Source organism: Amia ocellicauda, chromosome 8 (assembly GCF_036373705.1).
Source record: "Amia ocellicauda isolate fAmiCal2 chromosome 8, fAmiCal2.hap1, whole genome shotgun sequence".
NCBI classification, from domain to species: Eukaryota; Metazoa; Chordata; class Actinopteri; order Amiiformes; family Amiidae; genus Amia; species Amia ocellicauda.
The window spans coordinates 17,920,400-17,934,386 of record NC_089857.1 but is presented as its reverse complement, the minus strand read 5'-3'; positions in this window follow the sequence as shown (position 1 = coordinate 17,934,386).

The window sequence follows — 13,987 nt, the reverse complement described above, 5'->3', positions numbered from 1 at the left end:
AATAATAATAATAATAATAATAATAATAATAATAATAATAACTTGGTCTAGACTGAACCAAAAAAAGCACACTCACATATCCCTTTGTTCCCCCAGTATGTTAAAATTTAAGATGGAAAGAAAGACAGGTGGATATTTCAGGCTCGGGTGAGCACTGAAGTTTGCTCTCTTCCCAGGAACTGACTGAATTTATGATCAGTTCATTAAGACTGGTCGTCAGAAGCAGGTATTAAAAAGAAAAAAAGGAAAGGTTGTTATATTTCATCAGTAATAAGACTCAGAAATTCATCAACCCTCTGTTCCAGAAAAGACAGGACTCGTTCAGCAGCTGTTAAATTACCTCTGCTTCTCTTTGTTTCAAATCCAGCTTACATGCAAAAAAAGAGATTTCAATAAGGTGCCAGCAAGATTCAAATGGTCTTCTTGTAACCAAATCCCATTTTCTACTGATTTTTTATTTTTCATGTGTGTCTCATTCAATCAGCTTAATAAATAATATGTATTAAACTTATTTGCCTGCCCTGGTGTAGATCAGTATGGCTCCACACACTGTATATGGGAATGCCATGTGATGAATCCTGTTTCAATTGATTCCCGTATAATGATATGGTGATACGAGCACATTGCTGCCGCCTGTGCTAACCTGCAACGATTTTATACACAATGCAAATATGCTCCTGAGCCTTAAAAAAACATTCAAATGAAAACAACACGGCCTGCATTTTGTAAATACTGTGATTCACTTAAATTCAATTCTTTTTTTTTTAATATATATATAAAAAAATATATATGATGCAGACCCAACAGCAGTTTGGTCAGTGTAGGATGAATGTTTGATAGTAATTCTGACATCTGCAGTTTTTGTGCTACATGTTTCATATTTTGCTGCTTTTGTTATTTGTATGCAGACTATATTCATACATCCTTACTTCATAAAAATAAAAAGTATGGGTTTAAAAATGTCATAAAGGGATTATTATTATTATTATTATTATTATTATTATTATTATTATTATTATTATTATCATCATCATCATCATCTGTGTATTGTGCAGTTGCATATTGGGACATGCAGAACTCACACTTCTCTAGCTTATTTTTTGTATTTTTTGTGTAGCCTGTCATTTTCCAAACCATCTGCTACAAATTTAAACCCCAAATCTGCCTTAGGCACCTGCTAAGAAAACCTGTTTAGTCACTTTTGCTGATCTTTTGTCATAGCCTTGCTTTTGGCCCGACTCCAATATGGTAGATTTCAAGATTAATCTTCCTACTCCTGCCGTTCTCCTTCCCCTGCTCGCCTTAATGCAGCAAACAGCTGCCCTCTTTGTTTACCGCTCCTTAATCATTGACAAATAAAACCGTGGACACTTTTTTTAACTGTTGATCTTTTAGCACAGCACTGCAGATCATTATTAATTTATTTGATGAGCCCTTTTATGTGCGGCATGTATCATTCCTATTATAAGCACTATTGGAAGTCTTTTCTTTCCGTGTTTTGATTCTTGTTGAAAGCAGAGCCCTTCACAGTTGGATGAAACAACGAATGTAGACTGAGAAGGAAACACAAGCCTCACTTCAATACTGTACATGCCATGGGTAATCCCAATCACCGCTTCTTTTCTGACCTGTTTTATTGAAATCTTCCTTTTTCATAACTTTGTGATAATGGCACAGAAAAAAGACTGCACAATTATATCTGGAAATATGTATACTGAACAAAATTGGAAACACAACATGTAAAGTGTTGGCCCCATGTTTCAAGAGCTGAAATGAAAGATCCCAGGCATCTTCCATACACACAAAAACCTTATGTTTACATCCCTGTTAGTGAGGATTTCTCCTTTGCCAAGATAATTCACCTACCTGACAGGTGTGGCATATCAAGAAGCTGATTAAACAGCATGATCATTACACAGGTGCACCTTGTGCTGGGACAATAAGTCAACTCTAAAATGTGCAGTTTTGTCACAACACAATGCCACAGTTGTCTCAAGTTTTGAGGGAGTGTGCGATTATCATGCTGACTGCAGGAATGTCCACCAGAGCTGTTGCCAGAGAAATTAATGTTCATTTATCTGCCATAAGCCGCCTCCAAAGTTGGTTTGAGAGAATTTGGCAGTATGTCCAACTGTCCTCACAACCACAGAGCACACATGTACCACACCAACCCAAGACCTACACATCTGGCTTCTTCACCTGCTGGATTGTCAAACCAGCACCTTGACACTTTGCTGCAAAAATGGACACTTGGAGCTTGTGTTGCTATATGGTGCAGCACTCACAAAATTGATCAAGATAATTCAGCTCATGAGCCCAGAGAGATCGGACTATTTCATCAAAGAAAACTTTCTTAAGGTCTAGGATTGAATTGTACACAAGGACATTTCAACAAGTCACTACCATGTTATGATTACCCACACATGTGATATCTGAACTGAGTGGGCAGACATTCTGACATTTCTTCTCAGCTGAGAGAATATCCTGTAATTGTCACAACACAAGAGGACGTTGATGGCATTGGTTTGAAATAGACTATAATTTTCATTAAGTATAATGTAAATATATTAAGCTGTTCTAATGTAGTTCCTGCATATGTTCATATCTATTTTGTCCATCCTCAACTACAGACGATTCACCAAATGACAGGACTCATAACCTCATGGGCAATTACTCTTATGTAATGCCATCAGAACATTTAAAACAGACTTCCCTCAATGGCTGTAGTATCAATGTATCAAAACCCAATTAAATAAACTGAGATATAGAATTAATTTTGGAGATTATAACAATTTGTGTTTATTCTGGGAGTAAATTGGGCAAACTATTCCCAGGTGCTTCTCTTTCAAAACACTGCACAAAAAGTCCCCCAGTACTTTGTACCCTCTCAATGAAGGCAACCAAACTTAACCAGCGATTGTTTTTTCCCTTTCTGAGGTCAATCCATAGTCACTTCAGTGTCCTTGTCAGCTCAATACTAGAGGGAGACACCTTTTCTGTCACAATTGCAATATGCTGATTTTTGTTATTATATTTTTTAACTTTACAGGTTTTTTAAATAATTTACAATGGACATCATTTCGTTTTCCTGATTTTTTTATCATTTTTTCGACCCCGGCTTGTAATATGCATGACAAATATTTGACAGAAATACTCAATATGTAATACAGCAATACAGGTGTTAACAAAATGTATGCTGAAAGTGACTTCCCTTAATAAAAAATAAATTATAAACGTGCATTACATAAATAAAGTATAAAATAACCAAAGGCTCATCTGAAAATGTTTCCCTGCATGGCACTATCAGGGTTCCCTAGCCCCGACCCTCTATCCCCACTAGAGGCCGCCACTGTTCTCCTGCCTTTTCTTTCTCTTCTCACTGCTTTCATCTGTCACTCTTCCCATTAACATTCTTCCACACCCATGTGCACGCTTGTTTCTTACCTCTTCTCCCATGGGCCCTGCACCTGCCTTCCCAGTTTCTGCTTCCCTTCTTCAACCCCTCACTGCCTTCACTAGGGGCGAAGTGTCGTCAGTTAATCCTGCTTCACCAAGCCTTCTACCATGCTCCTTGTGCTCCTTGTACTCCTTGTGCTCCATGCTCTTTGCTCCTTGTGCTCCTTGTCTCTCTCTTTCTCTCTCTCGCCTGCTCCCAGTCCTAGTCCCGTGTCTCACTCAGCCTTCTTGATCTTGACCATTGCCAGTGACCTCAACCACGTCCTTGCCTAGCCCTTTTGTCCTGTCAGCCGCCTCTACGAGCGCTGCACCTGGGTCCTTAACTTTCGTGTCCTGCTGTCCTCCCTGAGAGAGTGACAGGCACAGACCGTTTTCTAGTTTTATAAATGATTTCCCCCAAAAAATAAGAGAAATTATGATATGTACACCCAGTATGATGTTTATAATTGACAAAGGCATTTTTGTTTGTACATTAAGCAGCACTCTAAATAAAAGCTCCATTTAGCAGAGAATCCTTGCTGTGCCAGGAATTTCTGGGGGAGAAAAAATATATATTTAAATGGAAACTTGAAGGAAAGCTATAATGTTAGTCTGATATACACTCACCTAAAGAATTATTAAGAACACCATACTAATACTGTGTTTGACCCCCTTTCGCCTTCAGAACTGCCTTAATTCTACGTGGCATTGATTCAACAAGGTGCTGAAAGCATTCTTTAGAAATGTTGGCCCATATTGATAGGATAGCATCTTGCAGTTGATGGAGATTTGTGGGATGCACATCCAGGGCACGAAGCTCCCGTTCCACCACATCCCAAAGATGCTCTATTGGGTTGAGATCTGGTGACTGTGGGGGCCAGTTTAGTACAGTGAACTCATTGTCATGTTCAAGAAACCAATTTGAAATGATTCGACCTTTGTGACATGGTGCATTATCCTGCTGGAAGTAGCCATCAGAGGATGGGTACATGGTGGTCATAAAGGGATGGACATGGTCAGAAACAATGTTCAGGTAGGCCGTGGCATTTAAACGATGCCCAATTGGCACTAAGGGGCCTAAAGTGTGCCAAGAAAACATCCCCCACACCATTACACCACCACCACCAGCCTGCACAGTGGTAACAAGGCATGATGGATCCATGTTCTCATTCTGTTTACACCAAATTCTGACTCTACCATCTGAATGTCTCAACAGAAATCGAGACTCATCAGACCAGGCAACATTTTCCCAGTCTTCAACTGTCCAATTTTGGTGAGCTTGTTCAAATTGTAGCCTCTTTTTCCTATTTGTAGTGGAGATGAGTGGTACCCGGTGGGGTCTTCTGCTGTTGTAGCCCATCCGCCTCAAGGTTGTACGTGTTGTGGCTTCTGCATACCTCGGTTGTAACGAGTGGTTATTTCAGACAAAGTTGCTCTTCTATCAGCTTGAATCAGTCGGCCCATTCTCCTCTGACCTCTAGCATCAACAAGGCATTTTCGCCCACAGGACTGCCGCATACTGGATGTTTTTCCCTTTTCACACCATTCTTTGTAAACCCTAGAAATGGTTGTGCGTGAAAATCCCAGTAACTGAGCAGATTGTGAAATACTCAGACCGGCCCGTCTGGCACCAACAACCATGCCACGCTCAAAATTGCTTAAATCACCTTTCTTTCCCATTCAGACATTCAGTTTGGAGTTCAGGAGATTGTCTTGACCAGGACCACACCCCTAAATGCATTGAAGCAACTGCCATGTGATTGGTTGGTTAGATAATTGCATTAATGAGAAATTGAACAGGTGTTCCTAATAATCCTTTAGGTGAGTGTATATTACAACAGCTTAGCCTCAGGGAGAACATTGAGCAAAACAATGAAGTTAAAATGAACACAGTCAATGGACACCCTGTAGATGTTATTTTAACTTTTACTCATCTGATTTTCTGCTACAGCTCATTTAAACGTAATTTAAGAGAAAATTATATATCTTACACAGGAAAGCATTTCGTTGCAAAATGTGTCATGAAGCAGGTTTGTGATTGCTACAATAGAGGGTGATATCCATTGAACTTCCAATTAAAACCTATTTCAAAAGTCTGAGACACACACAAAAAAGTAGTCTCACCCAGAAGTTGAGTATAATGCTGGTATAATTCATTCCCATTGTAGTTCGGGTTATATATTTAGCTGACCTGTGTAGGTGTGCGAGTTACACACACATAATTATGGTATACAAATGCTGCTACTGTGCTGTCATATGTGCTCTATCTAAACAGGGAATCAGAGACGTATTAGCTATAAATCTGTTACAATGGCTGCCAGCACTTCCTGGCTTGAAAAAGACCAGTTATCATGTCTAGTTCAAATTAACTCAGCTGCTGATCAAAATCCCCTCGCTGTACTGGTGAGGCTCAAAACAATCCATAGATTTGAACGCAGACACTGCCAATGCTGGAGTAGATGTGATAATGTGGGCACCTGATGGTGCTACATTTTTGAGGCTGATATGAGTTACATATTTTGACATGTAACAAGCATGTAATATAATTAGATGCTTTGAACAATTTAATTTATTATAATAATAAAAAAATAGTTGCAGAGTTGTTTTTGGACAGGTACCTCAACTCATGTCGAGCAGGTTTTTCTTTGGTTCCCTTTTATTTTTTTTATTTTGCAGTATTAAAGGAATCCGTTGAAACATAATCTTGAATTCATTTCTATTGTTTCAACATAATGAGCTGTTCTAAAAGAAGAAATCACACGTAAACTGAACATAATTACCAGTCATGTGTGGCTAATCCACAGTGGATTCAAATCTGCCAAGTTAAATGGGAGGCTTGGATTTGCAAGCCATTCACTGGGTAAGCTGAGTGTCACAGTGTTTCTCTCTCTCATCATGAACACACAGTGCATAAACAATTAAGAGGGTAAATACGATGCTCTGATAGGCAGCTAGGAGTGCAAATTTGTAGGCATGGGAGATAATAAATAAATTATTTAATGCCCTAGTTAGGTAACTGGTTCAGTGTATGGCTTTAGAATTGGTTCATGGCAGGCCAGCTAGACTTGATTTAAAAGGCTTCAGTTATGATTATAGATTAACATAACTGAATCTCTTTAAACTAAGCAGTTGGTATATTACGTGGAGTAAACAAACTCAATGCTGGGTATTACTTCAACGTGACTTATATAAATAGAACATGAGGAAAATTACTTTTTCTAGAGAGCGGTCAATGCTTGGCATAGATTAGCACCTCTGCTTAGGGGCATTACACTCAGGACCTTTATGAACAGGGCTGATAGCGCGTTGTCATCGGTTATCTAGCACCTACACAATCCAGCTCTGATGCTGTGATCTTTTGTGTGAGGTTCCTCCGAGAGATGTGTGTATAATTCAAAGCTTATATTAATAGAAGGTGATATTAAAGAACAGAGAACCTCTTGATATTGTGTGGATATATGCTTACATATCTTCATCTCATTTAGTGTTTTCCAGGTTTACAAGTATTGTTACCAAACAAAAAGTGTTTCAGTGTTTGGTTCAATTGTTGAAAATATAAAAAAAGATACAGTACTTTAACAACAACAACAAAAATGCATTTTTAGATGATTTTATTTCTCCCTAACTAAATATTTCACATTGCATCTCAGCTCCACTAATTGTTATGCATCATTATTATTATTTGCAGCTATTTTTAATGCAGTCAATTTGTTTGAGTTCCAAAGACTTAACCGAAATCAACAGCTTCAGTAAATAGTAAAATTGTGTTACATAAATGATCTCTATATTTGTAAAAACAAGTAAGAAGAGATAATTGCTAATCTAGTTTGCGATGGGAGCTATATATTTTTTTTTTGTATCATAATGTCAGAAAATTAAAATTAAAAACATCTCTGTTTTCAGATTGTATCCCTAACCCTACAATTTTCTTTTGGTTTTCTCGATACGTTCATTTCTCAGTTTTGGACTCGGCATTTGGGTTGATAATCTCAATGTCTGTGGCAGGTATTTATTTTATTTGATTTTGTTCACCTTTTGTGTGCATGTTATTCCCTATGATTATCATTCAGCTATAGATTTTTTTCCCTTTCCATTCCCTATTTTAGAGTCCTGTTGTTCAGGCAGCGTATATACTGAATTCAGCTTCCCTCCCATGTAAACCAGGTCTCTTTTTATCAATTTGTTTGCCTTAGAACATGCAGTTTCTTCGATATCTGTACGGCACTCAAAGTCAATAGATCTAGTTGTTGCCAAATCAGATCAAAATCAAAATTGTGTCTTTCCTTGACAGATATGCAACAGTTTTCTGTTGTCAGAAATAATAAGGTAAAAGCCAAAGATGTGAAGCACCGCATGGGGGTGATACACCAAGCATCTATTTCCACAGCCTTTTAAAATATATTCGTATTCGTATAAATACTTTCAGATTAGTTTTACTGTATTTTTTAGAGCCATTTGACATTTGCCAACATGAGTATTCAGCAAAAATCATATTTGCTTTTACATTCTATAAACTTTTAAATACGTTCCGCTACTGTTTTTAACATACAGTACTGTGCAAACGTTTTAGGCAGGTGTGAAAAAATGCTATAAAGTAAGAATGCTTTCAGAAATAGACATGTTAATAGATTATATGTATCAATTAACTAAATGCAAAGTGAGTGAACAGAAGAAAAATCTACATCAAATCCATATTTGGTGTGACCCTTTGCCTTCAAAACAGCATCAATTCTTCTAGGTACACTTGCACACAGTTTTTGAAGGAACTCAGCAGGTAGGTTGGCCCAAACATCTTGAAGAACTAACCACAGTTCTTCTGTGGATTTAGGCAGCCTCAGTTGCTTCTCTCTCTTCATGTAATCCCAGACAGACTTGGTGATGTTGAGATCAGGGCTCTGTGGGGGCCATACCATCACTTCCAGGACTCCTTGTTCTTCTTTACACTGAAGATAGTTCTTAATGACGGTCGCTGTATGTTTGGGGTCGTTGTCATGCTGCAGAATAAATTTGGGGCCAATCAGATGCCTCCCTGATGGTATTGCATGATGGATAAGTATCTGCCTGTACTTCTCAGCATTGAGGAGACCATTCATTCAGACCAAATCCCCAACTCCATTTGCAGAAATGCAGCCCCAAACTTGCAAGGAACCTCCACCATGCTTCACTGTTGCCTGCAGACACTCATTCATGCATCACTCTCCAGCCTTTCGGCGAACAAACTGCTTTCTGCTACAGCCAAATATTTCAAATTTTGACTCATCAGTCCAGAGCACCTGCAGCCATTTTTCTTCACCCCAGTTCCTGTGTTGTCATGCATAGTTGAGTCGCTTGGCCTTGTTGCCATGTCGGAGGTACGGCTTTTTGTCCGCAAGTCTTCCATGAAGGCCACTTCTGACCAGACTTCTCCAGACAGTAGATGGGTGTACCAGGGTCCCACTGTTTTCTGCCAATTCTGAGCTGATGGCACTGCTGGACATCTTCCAATTGCGAAGGGAAGTAAGCATGATGTGTCTTTCATCTGCTGCTGTACGTTTCCTTGGCCGACCACTGCATCTACAGTCCTCAACGTTGACCGTTTCTTTGTGCTTCTTCAAAAGAGCTTGGACAGCACATCTGGAAACCGCTGTCTGCCTTGAAATGTCTGCCTGGGAGAGACCTTGCTGATGCAGTATAACTAGCTTGTGTCTTGTTTCTGTGCTCAGTCTTGCCATGGTGTAGGGCTTTTGCCCGTAAACTGTCTTCAGCAACCTCACCTTGTTAGCTGAGTTTGGCTGCTCCTCACCCAGTTTTATTCCTCCAGCACAGCTGTTTCTGTTTCAGTTAATGATTGTGTTTCAACCTACACATTGAATTGATGATCATTAGCACCTGTTTGGTATAATTGTTTAATCATACACCTGACTATATGCCTACAAAATCCCTGACTTTGTGCAAGTGTACCTAGAAGAATTGATGCTGTTTTGAAGGCAAAGGATGGTCACACCAAATATGGATTTTTCTTCTGTTCACTCACTTTGCATTTAGTTAATTGATAAATATAATCTATTAACATGTCTATTATTGAAAGCATTCTTACTTTACAGCATTTTTTCACACCTGCCTAAAACTTTTGCACAGTACTGTATATTTAAAGTCACACATTAAAATAAGCCCTAAGGAAGATGTTTTAGTTCATACACTGGATTTTGTAATATTAATTATTTACAGTTGGGATAAATGTAATCCAATAGTGGCATTTTCTGAAAAGGCAAGATCAAAATGATTCAGATATAGGTAATGGTTGCCATAAAATTTAGGATTACAGAGTAAGGGTATTTTTTAACCAGATTACAGCTTTTGAAAACCTGGCTCCAGGATGTGACAGTAAACTAATGCATTATATATTTGTTTAATTTACTAAAAGAAGGCAAAATGCAACCTAGCTTTGGTAAACACTATTGCTGTCACAGCCAAGACCAATACACCAATAACTGTTCAGAGCAGCTAGACCTAATTCTAAAACTAGATCAAACAAAACCGCAAGTGAACCGAACTCCACTGAATCTATAGATATTTGTTTGAGAGAGACAGCCAGTTTACTGACTGGCCAAGGAGGATCCACCACTTCAAAAGTCTCATTATTCCATCAATCAAACCTCTCCGCAAAGAGGTATTCATTCTACAAAACATGTCTGTGGAAATGTAATATTCTTAAATCCTTGTCTTAAATCCTCTCCTATTTTCAGTCCCAAAATCTCCTTCATGCTCTTTACCGATATTCTGCTGGCCATGTAGATGGTCTCCTCACACTTCTAACTCCCATCCCTGCTCATTCTCCTCCCTTGTCCCCCAGTGGTGAAAGCAGCTAGCTAAGAACATCATCAACGCACCAACTCGGACTGGCTGATGGCCCCAACATGAAAACTGACCTGTTTTAGATAACATCTGTAGATCTTAAGGACATCATTCTGCTTTACACACACACACACATGCACACGCACATGCATACATACACACACATGCATACACACATACATACTAGATTGTTGCCTCTGTTCTTGTATGCTGCTAAAGTTAATATGGTGCAGAAAGCTACTTGGTCACTGTTTAATATACTTTGCTGAATTTTCCAAATATATTCTCACAGAGGACCACCAATGCACATATTTTGAAATAAATACTAACATTTCAAACAATATATGTGTTTTCCAAAACAAATATTTTAGATCTGTCTTTTTAAGAGCTGGCAAAACAGAACCTTCCCTCCTGATTAATGAACTGGAAGACTTGAGATATAATTGTGTTTAGACACGGCTGGCAAAATATGACTTTCAGTAACACAATATAGATTTGTCCATATTTCATGTTGGATCCAAAGACATTCTCCTAAATCAACAGTAAAGAGGTTCCATTAAATCAAGTAGTTAAAGGAAATATATGAGCACAACAGTTTTGCGTCTGTAGAAAATGTTTATTTCAGTGAAAACCAAATTACATGTCAATAGAGTACTGTTAAAAATAAATAACTTGGAAGGAGCCCAAACATCTATTGTTACATTGCATTCCATTAGCTAATTCAGCTTGTTAAATAAATATAAAAAATAAATGCCAGAAAACAGCCATCATTAATTATATTGCCATTTCTACTCAAGACCTGTTGTTCTATAATCTGAGTGAGTGTTAGACTAGTCCTTGTCACCACAAGTTTAGGGTTTAAAGCTCCAGACTTGTATTTTCTGTGTAATGATGATTACCCATCCCCAAGCCAAGTCAATTGCATTTCAAGATATCTGTAAATATATTTAAAATATATTTAAATATGTAGAGATTTTTTGATATCTTCTAATGCTCTTTAAAATAAAATATCTGCATATGACTTTCTGTTCATATATCTGTAAATCATTTCTAGGTATCTGCAAATGACTTCCTGTATGTTGACTATGATTATCTCTTCCTGGTCACTCGTTCATTAATTTCTATGTAACTCAATGAGTAAACAGGAACATCTGAAAATGATGTGTTGTTATCTGGAAATAGACAGCAAGTTAATTTGAGATATCTTCAAATGTATTTCAGATATCTTTAAATTAATTGGAGATATCTTGAAATGAAAAAGATAGCTTTACAGTTATTAAAAAAATAATACTTTCATTTCAGATATCTGTAAATTGAGTTAGATGAGATATCTCACCTTCATTTAGAGATATTTCTTAATTGTAGCTTTATCTCTAAATGATAACTTGGCTTGCCATACACGTTGTGCAGTGAGAAAATGGTGTGTGTTGTGTTTTACATTCCTGTGATTTCACTCAGTTGGGCCAAGCCACATTTTTCGTACTTCAGTTCATGACAACACTGTGACAGCCGTTTTACTTTCTTCTCAGGCAGGACATATGGCAGGTAAATGGGTCAAATAAAATCAACCTTCCAAACTGCTTGTCCATAATACTGTACATTTGTATCAGCAGAGGATTTACAACCGCTTACAAATTGATGGCTGCAGTCAGTATCTGTCTCAGGGAGTTCCAAGGCCACATCATTTTTGATGCATCCTGATCTCTTTCATATTGCTTTTAAAGTAAGAAATGCTTTCAAATGAAATCACATTTCTACTAAAGTATGCCTAAACATACACACTATACACCAAGAGAAGTTTTTTTTTAAAGTATGCTCTATTATATATTATTTTTTGTATTTTGTTGTGATAACAAAAAGTGGTTATTTCAAAGATCTTTAAACTAAGCCTTATGAATATATCTGAGTATTTTGTTTTTAATGCATTTTTTGTTTGTCTGTTTGTTAGATGTTTTATATAAAAAACAATTATATTCTCCTTACTTGGAGAAAAAAGTACTGTATAAAAACATGTTAAATGTGTTACTAAAATTCACTTACAAGCTTTTCAGAAAATAACTATAGTTTAACAGTTAATCATAAAGTTTCAGATGTGGGCAGTTTAACTAATTATATGGTGTACAAAAGCTCTAGCCTGCTGATTGAGCTGCAGGTATAAATCTCACTCTGTGTAAAAAAAAAAAAAAATGCATAAGTAGAATACATTATTCTGAATGACTTACATAACGTTTTTAGCTCACTATATTTGCATAGTTATGAGCAGCTATAAAGAAAGAATAATGATGTCAAATGCTTAGTAAAGAAGGAGAAGTAGCAGAAAAGGGAAATGGTTTGCAAAAGGAATATTTATTTGAACAAATATATTTGCATATAAACATTTTAATTTGTATTAAACTTTAAATAGGAATTATACAAACTTGAGCTTTCACTTTCCTACAGTGTCATTAACACCTCAGATGTTGCTTTATATAATGAAGGGTATCAAATTAAATGTCAGTTCACCAATGGCAAGTTAACTAAAGTGGAAACCACAGGAAATAATTGTACTGCCTGCAGAGTTAGTTAGGGAGGATATTATTTCCATTGTTTTTGCATTATCCTTTTACATCGCTACTAATTTACTTGTCATGATGAAATAATCTCTATCTTAACTTGAAGGCTATAATTCCTTAATTATTTGGAAAATAGTAATATTAGCATATTGAGGACAATGAACAGTGGGTTTCTAATGTGTGAATCTGCTGAATAAGATGCATATTGAATATACATCTGATTTTCATTGCTTTTGGAGGACTTCATTTGTTAATGACCTTCTTTTGATGCTCACAAGACACATTAAAAGTATGAATTGTTTATGTAAAATATTTATTTATTCACCCTATCCTCTTTGTGCTTTATTATGGCCTGTAAGTCTCACCTACTACAGTTCAGACTCACACATTTGTGTATTTATAAGATTTGTAGTTAATTTATGGTACTTGGTGCTTGAAAGGATATAAAGGATATGAACCTAAGGACTAGACCAAATCAAAACAGTCAAGTGCAGAAGGGCTTAAAATAAATTACTGGTTTAGTTACCAATAAATGTTGGATCTAGGGGGTATTAAAGAGAGTTAAAACCAGCCCAGAGTTATGCAATGTGTCAAGGGCAAAAGCAGCTACTGAAGGATTTCATTGCAGACTGGAGTAGAGCCCTGGTATACATGTATACATCCAGATCACTTCAAAGAAAATGCAATTATCATTCATAGCCCACCTCTCTTTGACTGCTAAGTCACACTTCACTTATGCCTCACATTGGTTACAAAATTATTAACTCTTTTTATCTGCAATGTGGAAATTGTACAATCACTTGAGCAAGTGAATGAAAACAATGTCCGATAAATTACTTGTATTGTAAATAGCATAATATGTTACAATGTAGCTATAACAGCAATCATATACTGCATGAGTGCATACATAGTGACTTGGGTTCTTAAGATTATTCTAACTGGTTAATCCTATGGATTTGGTTAAATCACATATGAGGCCAGGAGGTGCAGTCAAGCAGTGTGGCATTCATGCAGGGACACTAAAGCCCAACCCCCCACCCTCCTTCAACCAGTCACCCAGGGAACAGGCATATTCAGAAAAACTCTCAATCATAAAGTAAAATGCTAAATTATAGACCTATCGGCTATATATCTCACAGGGCTGGAGCCTCTCCCAGTTTCTGTAG